At 43.1% G+C, this 11832-nt stretch overlaps 1 protein-coding gene across 1 annotated transcript in view; it reads right to left on the bottom strand.

The window, feature by feature from the left end:
- Positions 1 to 11832, bottom strand: part of RABEP1 (rabaptin, RAB GTPase binding effector protein 1) — a 95786-nt gene that overhangs the window by 72081 nt on the left and 11873 nt on the right. The gene's annotated exons all lie outside the window — the stretch shown is intronic.

The raw sequence follows: 11832 nt of genomic DNA, 5'->3' as shown, positions 1-11832 counted from the left end.
TCAGCAGGTGGGCAGGAGAGCAGGAATTCATGATTAACCAGGACTCTTCTCAGGTGGCCGGGACGCTTTTGCAGGCCCAGTCTGCAATGATTGTGATGTTGGTTCTTTGCAACTACTTACTTTTATCTTATAAATGACAGACCGTTGGGATCAACTCACCTGTCTCTACTTTATTCTGCTGTTAGTATGGGCAGCATAAAGGTGATGACGGGTTCCCTTCAAGTTCCTCAAAGAACCAGGGAAGAAACTTATCATGAGGGCAACTTTTGTTGTTAGTTTTGAGTCTTTGTTGCCGTAATTCGTGCCAAATTTATCAAACTGGCAACGTTGTTAGATACATTTGGGGCATCTGTTAAATACACTTATCTGGTTACTACAATTTTGGAGCACAACTAACATACCTAACCATTCCCACTTCCGCACCCACTTTTTAAAAGTGAAGAGAATGTTACAAAAATGGCATGTGCCAAATACTTGCACAAAGGGAGTGATAATTCCCTACCCCAGAAGTAGATTCAATTGTCTTTCTTAGAGTTAAGTTTCACCTGCTTTTCTAAGTGTTGTCACAGCATGTAAGATATTCAGCTGACAGCTATCTCCCCCAACCTCTGCATAAACATGCCTGAACAGCTCATCCATGTGTGCATGGGGGACAAGCTGCTGTCAGACATTTTTGGAAGTGACTTGTCTTCTGTGACTGAACTCCAACATGCCTGACCTGTCATTTCATAGCGAACCCCATACACATGAACATGTCAGCAGTCACCAGGAAGCAGGGACCAATGGTTCATCAGAAGGAAGCAGCAATTCCTTAATCATTTTAATCATATGGAGCATTTTTTTAACATTTAAAAGCCAGAAAAGCAAAGACTAAAATCTTTTATTATTGTACAAATATAACCCTACCCTTACCCATGCATTACATTATGGCTATCGAGACGAAAGTATGACATCTCCATTTATATTGCTTTAACCTATTATCACTTGAGATGGCCATTCATATCAGAAAAGTTGACTTCAGCGGGATCGCCCAAGGATCCAATATATATGGGGGCCTCCCAACTGTCCCACAACAGAAGACTAGCACCGTCAGAGGTGCCTGGCAGCAGCTTGTCTCCCTCGCCAAACATGTGTGCCCAGTGAGGGGAGCATGCATACTCATGGTGGAGTCAGGAAAAATAGCTGATGGCAGACAGATATATCATGTGTATCACCAGATTTAATGTCTGAATATAGACTTCTTTCTATTAGTGAACATATAAGACGCATAAATCTGAACGTGCCAGTGTAGTGTATTTCATACGTCTTCTGAGGCAGGGCTGGGGGTGGTAAGCAAAAGTTCTGACTCCAGCTCCTGTATCTTATCACACACTGACTCAGACTCTTTCATAAATGGCCAATAATTTAGTAATAACAAATTCACTGTAGTAAAATGGTAATATCTGGCTTTTTCCCACTATCATGTGAGTAACTATATTTATTGAAATACAATTTCAGAAATTCCTGCCATTTTTTTAAATTCCTGTAAATAAATATGCATTGCACTATGCGTTTAATAACTGGGAAACACTGCTCCAGTCCTGTGTGTTCATCTTCCGATCCACGGCTTGCTTACTTCCTCACCACCATGCGCATGATCATCTGCTCTGCTGCAGCCAATGACTGGATTCAGTGGTGACTTGTCCACAAGAGACACATCACTACTGAAGCCAAGTGGACACATGGGGTTCGGCACGCAGGACCAGAGCAGCAGGGAGTATGATTCTTTCCATAGCTGAAGCAGGCTGCGGGCTCCTGTGAAAAAGTTACTTCTTCCCAGACAACACCTTTACAGTAGGGCTACACAGGGACATGAGTGCGACACAAAAAAAAACATGCAAGTTGTCTGCAACTTGCTGTCAAGTGATTATTTTAGAGCTGGGATTTGGCTGTGAAAACACAATCAAGTTGCAGGTAAGTCCCATGTCGCTCGCAACTTAACACTGAAGGCAATGGAGCAGTCATGCCCTAAATGCTGTCTTCCAGTTCTGAGATGCCTGGGATGCCCAGTGGTGAACTTCCTCCTGTGGTCTTTAGACTGCTTAGGTTCCTGACTAGATCAGCGACATCACCGTGAATCGGTCACGTGGCCTAGGTGCAGCTCAGTTCCATAGAAGTGAATGGGGCTGAACTGCAATACCACACACAGCCACTATCCAATGTACAGCACTGTGCTTGGTAACCAGTCAGTGAGGCCGCAGTGCTTACCGGGGCTGATCGGCAGGGGTGCCAGACATTGGACCCCTGCCGATCTCATATTGACGATAGGCAATCAATATCATATTCCCAGATAACAATGTTAATGCAGTCTTTACTGATGGCAGCATAAAGTGGTGACACACATGCGGATTTCTGCGGTGTGCTATTCATGAGCTAGTAGTAAGTCGTTGCCGAGAACCAGCATCATAATCATTGCAGCCTGGGCCTGGTTATTCCTAATCTCCTGCTTTCTCTGCCCACCTGCTGCTGATTGACAGTATTCTCCTTGGGCCTCTGTCACACAAGCGATCTGCATTGTGTCAGGAACTGATTGTTTTGCATGCAAGTTCAATCAGTTTTTTCTGTGATTGCGTTCATTTTCCATCCAGATTGTATCTGGATTACATATGTTTTTCACAAGTGCGGAAAAAAAAACTAGAAATAATCTACATCTCCTAGCAACCATCAGTGAAAACATTGCCTTCGGAGGTTTTTTTTTGGGGGGGGGGGGGGGAAGCTCATGAATAACTATGACTCTTCAGCTGTAGCTTCTCAGCAACCACTTTCTTTTAGCTCACGAGTGACACACCGCTGAAATCAGCTTATCTGGCGATACTTTACGCTGCTCTCAGTTCCCTTTAAAGGAAATGACCTATTGTTTAAATCACTATTTTATGTTTAAAGAGTAAGCCCCCAGAGCAAGCGAAACGTACGTTGGGGTTGTTCTGCTCCCGGTCTATAAGTCTCATCTACCTCAGTGCCAATCGTGTATTGTACTTTTTGTAGGCCTCTTGATTCCTACCAGGGAAGCAACTCAGATCCTCGTTGGATTTGGCTCAGTGATCTTTTGTTATATTGACATGTGTAATGATATGATAGACTGGGCACTGATAATGGTGGGTGATTTTAATTACATATATGTATTAGGGATTCAATCTCTCATTACAGCAATGATTTGTCTATAAGTAGGACATACATGGGGACCTAGTGATTGGGAGGGGGAAATCACTCTCTCAGTACCTCTCTGCATTGACTTCTTTTTATTACTTTTGATATTTATTAGATGTATGTCTTTAAATGTGACACAATAAATATGTTTTTGTATTACATGTGTGGTGTTTGTATGTTGGTTCTGTAGATATGCTTACACATGATTTCCTGCTGCATGGTGGTTCATGTTTAAAGAGGACCTTTCACCAGAATAAAACTTCTAAAGTAACTATACAGGCATGTAGAGCGGCGCCCAGGGACCCCCCTGCACTTACTGTTATACCTGGGCGCCTCTCCGTTCTCCCGTTATTGCCTCCGGTATCTTTACAGTTAGGCTCCACCCAGGGGAACCTGCCGTCAGCTCATTCTCCCATGCTGTAGCGCTGGCCAATCACAGCGCTCAGCTCATAGCCTGAGAGAGAAAAAAGCTGAGCGCGGTGATTGGCCAGCGCTGCAGCATGGGAGAAGGAGGCGCCGGCAGGTTCCCCTGGGTGGAGCCTAGCTGTGAAGATACCGGAGGCAATAACGGGAGAACGGAGCGGTGCCCAGGTATAACAGTAAGTGCAGGGGGGTCCCTGGGCGCCGCTCTACATGCCTGTATAGTTACTTTAGAAGTTTTATTCTGGTGAAAGGTCCTCTTTAAAAAGTAACTAAAACTTTGACTAAAATTTGAATAAAGAAGGCCCTAATAAAACTTTTTCTAATATACTTTATTAATGAGCGTAAAACTTTGACTGCTCAGCGGTGTACGGAGTACGGAGATGACATTGAATGAATGGGGCCACGGCAGCAGCGAGTACAGGCAGGAGCGCACATTGCTGCTCCTGCCTGTACCTGCTTCGCTAAGCTAAGAGAACTGCATGGCAAAGGCCAAAATGCTTAGTTACTCTAACATATTTTTAAATAATTTCTGATGATGTTATTTTTAATTTTCCATGTCACCATTTGTATTTAACCCTTTTTTTTTTTCATTTTTCTTCCCTATTTTCCTTGAGCCATAACTTTTTTATATTTCCGGTCACATAGCTGCATGAGGGCTTATTTTTTGCGGGACAGGTTGTACTTTCTAATGCCACCATAATTTATTATATAATATATAGTGGCGTTTTGTTCCCACGGCGATTCGTTTAAGGCAAAACTCTGGGTGAGTACGATTACAACGATACCCCATATGTGAAGTTTTTTTTAATGTCTAAATAGTGTAAAAATAAATTTAAACTGTGCTAAAAAAAAAAAAATAATTTACATCACCATTATTCTGACCCCATAACTTTTTTATACTTTACTTATGTCTACTGAGCTGTTTAGGGGGCTCATTTTTTGCTGAACAATCTGTAGTTTTTATTGATACCATTCTGGAATGTGCGTGACTTTTTGATCACATTTTATTACATTTTTTGGGGTAAGAGAAGCAATGAAAAAATTGCAAATTGGCCATTTTGACCTTTTTTTCCCGTAACGCCATTCGTCGTATTGGAAATTTAAAAAAATATTTTAATAGTATGGGCGTATGTCGCGATGATACCGATGAGGTTTATGTTTATTGTTATTTAGGTATTAATTTTTTTATTATATGGAAAGGGGGGTGATTTAAAAAAAATAATAATATAAAAGTTTAAAAGAAATTGTGATGATTTTGAAGCTCATATATGACCCTATAAATAATGTTTTAAAAAAAAAAACAACTTATTTTGTTCTATCAGGGATTTTTAAAATGACATTTAGGGGTACTTTCACACTAGCGTTAAAGTTTTCCGGTATTGAGTTCTTTCACAGGGGCTCAATACCGGAAAAAAACTGACCAGTTTTATCCTAATGCATTCTGAATGGAGAGCAATCCGTTCAGTATGCATCAGGATGTCTTCAGTTCAGTCACTCTTACAGTATTTGGCCAGAGAAAATACCGCAGCATGCTGTGGTATTTTCTCCGTCCAAAATTCTGGAACACTTGCCGGAATGCCGGATCCGGCATTATTTTCTATTGAAATGCATTAATGACGGATCCGGCACCAAGTGTTCCGGCAAAACTGATCCGGTTTTCTGGTCTGTGCATGCGCAGATCTTTAAAAATGCAAAAAATAAAAACAAATACCGGATCCATTTTTCCAGATCACACGGGAGAGACAGATCCGGTGTTTCAATGAGTTTGTTAGATGGATCCGCCTACAAATGCTATCCCGTTTGCACATGGGATTTCCGGATCCAGCAGGCAGTTCCGGTGACGGAACTGCCTGCTGGATCTTCACACTAACGGCAGGGGAGTCCGGCAGGCTGTTCCGGCTGGTGAACAGCCTGTCGGATCCGTCCTGCCGCTGGTTCACGTGTGCCCCCAGACTGCCGCTCCATCCCCATTAACTATAATGGGGGCGGGGATGGAGTTCTGGCAGCAGCGCACGGCTAGAGGCAGCCGGACTAAAAGTACTGCATGCAGTTGTTTTTTGCGCATTTAGATGCCATGATTTCGCTTGATCAGGGCATCTAAAGCCTTTAATTATCGTTATTGGCATTATTGCTGGTCACAGAAATTAGCCGCAGGTCTCTCCTGTATGGCACCTGCTGCACGTGCGAGTGGGTGCCATGTTTACACATAGCTCCAGTGCCATACATGTGCAGCGCTGGGAGCGAACGAGTTAAAGGATAACTGTCATTTTCATCAAAAAAATCTATTTTAGCAGATGTTACTGCTGCAGCAGCATTATGTATAAAGCAATATTTAGTTTCTTCACATACCACTGTTTTCCTTGAGTTTTCCCCTTAGCTACGGCTGTTTTGAATCCTACATCATGAGGATCTTCTAAAGATGGCTCCTCTGCCAGTTCTCTGAGCCCAAAACTGCATTCCCTCAGGTCACATACAAACGTGCTGTAGCCAGCAGCTTCCTGCCAGCCAATCAGATTGGATTACTGAGAGACACACCTCCTCACTCTGAAGCCTAATGCAGGCATGCAGTGTGAAGGACCGCCCCTCAGTCTTCCTGTCTTCCTATCCGGAGACAGATGAGCCAGAGCAACGGTCTTTAAAGGGACCAGTGGAAAGGGACAGGGGACACTAATGAGAGCTGTTATTATAAGGTGTAAATCTCAATAGATATGACCCCGTGCTCTCCCCAAGCCTCCGCCAGCCCACTGTCACACACTGAAGGTGTCACCGACACACTTGCCAATAGATAACACAGGCTTATGGTGATTACCTGTTCCTTGGCGCTTCCTCTGTGTCTATTCTAGGGATCGACCGATTATCGGTTTTACCAATATTATCGGCCGATATTGAGGATTTTAACAGTTATCGGTATCGGCATTTATTTTGCCGATATTCCGATAACAAATCGGGAACACAGATCGCGCTGCTGACAGCGCTCTCCGTGTTCCCTCTGCAGCACAGGGGAGAAGGAAGCATTGTCTCCCTCCCCCTGTGCTGCTGCTGCTGCCGCTGTAGCCAATGGGAGGACAGGGAACAAGAGGAGGGGAGGAGCTATGGCCACTGCGCCACCAATGAAGATAACTCTCTTATTTATTCATATACAGGAGGCGGGAGCTTGCTGCAGAATCACATAGCCGGCTCCCGACCTCTATGAGCAGTAGCTGCGATCTACGGTAGTTAACCCCTCAGGTTCCGCGGATCACAGCTACCGCTCATAGAGGTCGGGAGCCAGCTATGTGATTCTGCAGCCAGCTCCCGCCTCCTGTATATGAATGAATGAGATTTATTTTCATTGGTGGCGCAGTGTGCCCGCGGCCCCCCACCCCCACCCCAGTATTAACAACATTGGTGGCGCAGTGCGCCCGCGGCCCCCCCACCCCAGTATTAACTAACAACATTGGTGGCACAGTGCGCCGTATTCCTTTTCCTGACGAAGGACAGCGTACTGTCCGAAACACGTAGATGGGAATTTTGGTACCCACTACTCACCGTAGTCTGTATAGTGACGTCACTATCTGTGCGAGGTACGAATTATACACTCGGCATCAAGCCACCGGCCGGGGCGTGAGCCGCAACTTAGTTATCTTAGCCTGACATCCAGCATCACGTTTGTTCACACGTAAGAAGAAGGAATAGACACAGAGGAAGCGCCAAGGAACAGGTAATCACCATAAGCCTGTGTTATCTATTCGCAAGTGTGTCGGTGACACCTTCAGTGTGTGACAGTGGGCTGGTGGAGGCTGGGGAGAGCGCGGTGTCATATCTAATGAAATTTACAGTTTGGCAGCGGTTCGTGCGGTGCCGCTGCAACACCAGTAGCCAAGTAGGTAAGCAGGAGTATAAGCGAGCGCCAGGGGTACTGTTTGCTATTTAGTGTTATTATAAGGTGATTACAGATCTTTTGGCAATTATTTACAGACTAACTCAGGTATACATGCCTAGCTCTAAAACTACCAAATAAAAATAAAAAAATATTACAGTTATCCTTTAACCCCAGGCCTGTTTTCACCTTCCTGCCGAGGCCATTTTTTGAAAATCTGACATGTCACTTTTTGTGGTGATAACTTTAAAACACTTTTACTTATACAGGCCATTCTGAGATTGCTTTCTCATCTCATATCGTACTTCATGACAGTGGTAAAAATGAGTAAAAAAAAATAAATCATTTTTATTCATAAAAAAAAATACCAAATTTATCCAAAATTTTGAAAAATTAGCAAATTTCCAGACTTCAATTTCTCAACTTTTATAATAGATAGTAATAATTGCAAAAATAGTTATTACTTTACATTCCCCATATGTCTACTTCATGTTTCGATCATTTTGCGAATGCCATTTTATTTTTTGGGGGACGTTAGAAGGCTTAGAAATTTAGAAGCAAATCTAGACATTTTTCGGAAAAATTTCCAAAACCCACTTTTTAAAAGGACCAGTTCAGGTCTGAATTCAGTTTGTGAGGCTTATACAGTATAATAGAAACCACCCAAAAATGACCCCATTTTAGAAAACTACACCTTTCAAGGTATTCAAAAACCGATTATATAAACTTTGTTAACCCTTTAGATGTTCCACAAGAATTAATGGAAAATGGAGATGAAATTTCTGAATTTCACTTTTTTGGCAGATTTTCCATTTTAATCCACTTTTTTCAGTAACAAAGTAAGGGCTAACAGCCAAACAAAACTCAATATTTATTACCCCGATTCTGTAGTTTACAAAAACACCCCATATGTGGTCGTAAACTGCTGTACGGGCACACGGTAGGGCGCAGAAGGAAAGGAACGCCATATGGTTTTTGGAAGGCAGATTTCACTGGGATAATTTTAAGTTGACATGTCACATTTGAAGACCCCCTGATGCACCCCTAGAGTAGAAACTCCAAACAAATTACCCCATTTTGGAAACTAATGGATAAGGTGGTGGTTTTGTTGGTACTATTTTAGGGTACATATAATTTTTGGTTGCTCTATATTACACTTTTTGTGAGGCAAGTTAACAAAGAATATCTGTTTTGGCACAGTTTTTTTTATTTACTATCTGACAGGTTAGGTATTTTTTTATTTTTTGGGCGACTTATGTAGGGGCTCATTTTTTTCGATATGAGATGATGGTTTGATAGGTACAATTTTAGGGTACATATAACTTTTTGATCGCTTGCTATTACACTTTTTGTGATGCAAGGTGACAAAAATTGGCTTTTTATTTAATTTTTTTTTTACAGTGTTCATCTGAAGGGTTAGTTCATGTGATATTTTTATACAGCAGGTTCTTACGGACGCAGCAATACCCAATATGTATACTTTTTTTTATTTATTAACATTTTACACAATAACAGCATTTCTGAAACAAACCCAAATTTTTTTTTTCAGCGATTGTCATAGTTAGGGTCTCAATTTTTGCATGATAAGATTAAGGTTTGGTTGGTACAACTTTGGGGGGTGGGGAGGGCTTATGACTTTTTGATCGTTGCTAATGTGATTGCTTTTTTTTTTAATGTAAGGTGACCCAAAAAATAGCGTATTTTTTTTTTTTTTTAACAAGTTTTTATTTTTATACGGTGTTCACCTGAGGAGATAGGTCATATGATACTTTTATAGAGCAGGTCGCCAGAACTGTCTGCCGGATCCGGCAAAATGTATGCCAACTGATAGCATTTGTAAGACTGATCAGGATCCTGATCAGTCTTAAAAATGCTTGATCAGTCAGAAAAATGCATTGAAATGCTGGATCCGTCTTTCCCGTGTCATCCGGAGAAACGGATTAATTTATTTTTTTCACCTTTTTTTCGGTCTGTGCATGCGCAGACCGAAAGGACGGATCCGCCACTAATACATTCCTATGAAAAAAAAATGCTGGATCCGGCATTCAGGCAAGTCTTCCGTTATTTTGGCCAAAGATAAAACCGTAGCATGCTGCGGTTTTATCTTTTGCCTGATCAGTCAAAAAGACTGAACGGAAGACATGCTAATGCATCCTGAACATAATGCTCTCCATTCAGAATGCATTGGGATTAAACTGATCAGTTCTTTTCTGGTATTGAACCCCTGTGACGGGAACTCAGTGCCGGAAAAGAAAAACGCTAGTGTGAAAGTACCCTAAGGTGACAAAAAGTATTTTTTTTATCACAGTTTTAATTATTATTATTTTTTTTACGGTGTTCACCTGAGGGGTTAAGTCATGTGATATTATAGAGCCAGTCGATACCCTACTTTTTACACATTTTTTTACTTTATTTTGGGAAAAGGGTGCTTTTTTTTTTTTTTTTTTTTTTTTTCACTTGAAACTTTAAATTTTTTTACTTCTTTTTTTATCCACTATGGGACTTTAACATTTCAGAGTCTGATCCCCGTTTCAATACAGCATAATACATTTGTATTGTGCTGTATTGAACAGTGTCTTAGACTGTAAGAAGCTAACAGTTGCCTAGGAGACCTAGCCCTGGGCTTGGATCTCCTGGGCTTCCGTAGCTGGCAGTCCCGATGCCTGTTGAAGGCATCGGGGCTGCCATAGCAACCATCGGGTCCCCATTACCGCAGCACAGGGACCCGATGGGGATCTACAAGCTACCGCAAACCCCCTGTATGCCGCGGTCAGCATGACCGCGGCATACGGGGGGTTAATCCGCTGGCATCAGTGTTTTCACCAATGCTGGCAGATACAGCAAGGGCCCGGGTGCCAGTATCAGCCGGGCCCTTGCTGCTGATCGCGGCAGCTCGTGTGGGGAAGCCGGTTAACCCTAGAACGAGAATGCTTGTCCTAGTGCGTTAAGTACCTGCAAGTTAGGACGAGCATTCTCGCCCTAGGTCGGCAACGTGTTAAATGGATTGTCTTACACATAAAACTACTTTTTAAATAGAAGCAGGTGAAGGTCTTAGGTGATTTCCTTAGGCTCTGCTTGAGATTGAAGAGGTTTTTCCATTGTTTAGATACTGATGACGTATTTGCAGGATAGGTTATCAATATCAGATTAATAGGACCTGAGCGGCAGTATGCCGGACATCGCACAGTGGACAGAGCGCAGCCTACTGTGCTGTTTGTGATGTTGGAGACTAGCAGAAAACAACTGATCGATGGGGGTGGCTGGCTCCCCACCGATCTGATATTGATCACCTATCCTGGGGATAAATCATCAACATCTAAACACTGGAAAACTCCCTGAAAGGGGTTGTCCAGCCGTTTATATTGATGACTCAGCACAGGTCATCAATATCTGAACGGCGGAGGTCCGAAACACCCAGCACCCCTGCTGATCAGTTGTCTGAAGAGGAGGAAGCGCTCAATGCGAGCGCCGCTTCTTGTTCATTACACTGCACTATCGGACATGCATACCTGCTCCATTTGAGTGAGTACTTTCAATTAAATAACGATTCCACTGCACAAGAGACAAGGCGTAAAGACCAGGTAGTGGTGCTGGCATGGAGAGCCGCCTCCTCGTCTCACAGGTGATCGGCAAGGGTGCTGGGATGACCAGGGATGAGCGAATCGACTGAGGATGAAAGATCCAAAGTTGATTCGCATAAAACTTTGTTGAGCGCCTCGTACAGTATTAGAATGTATTGGATCCGATGAGCTGAAGTTATTAATTAGTACAAACTCCATGCAGATGTTGCCCTTGGTCGGATTCAAACCTAGGACCCCAGCGCTGCAAGGCACCAGTGCTAACCCCTGAGCCACCATGCTGCCCAACTATTATTATGCGAAGTCTCGCGACTGGACAACCCCTTTAACTGTTTTCGCACAAATTAGAGAGATGCTTGGCCAGATATTTCTTCTGCAGAAGCAAAGAAGATGTAGTAGCCTTACATGCCAGCCATTCAATGAATTTTAATGGCTAACCAGGTAACGCTTGGGACAGAATGAGCCTGCTATACTGGAAGCTGTTGTGGTTCACAGAAGGATGTCCCAAGCAGTAGGGTTGTTGCGGGTATCAAAATTTCGATACCCAATCGATACTTTTGTCCCGGTATAGATACGATACCGGGATTTACATTTTTTCGATACTGGGCTGCGCTGCTGCGCAGTCTAGTATCTCTGAACATGAGCGCGCTGCTGTCAGCACGCTCATGTTCCCTCAGCAGCACAGGGGAGAAGGAAGCAGTCTCTCCCTCCCCCCTGTGCTGCCACCAATGAGAAGAGAGGGGCGGGCGCACTGCGCCACCAATGATATGACTTTTCCTACACAGA

The sequence above is a fragment of the Bufo gargarizans genome, chromosome 3, assembly GCF_014858855.1.
Source record: "Bufo gargarizans isolate SCDJY-AF-19 chromosome 3, ASM1485885v1, whole genome shotgun sequence".
NCBI lineage: Eukaryota > Metazoa > Chordata > Amphibia > Anura > Bufonidae > Bufo > Bufo gargarizans.
Note: the sequence above shows the minus strand (reverse complement) of the source record. Positions and strands in the feature narration are given on the sequence as shown.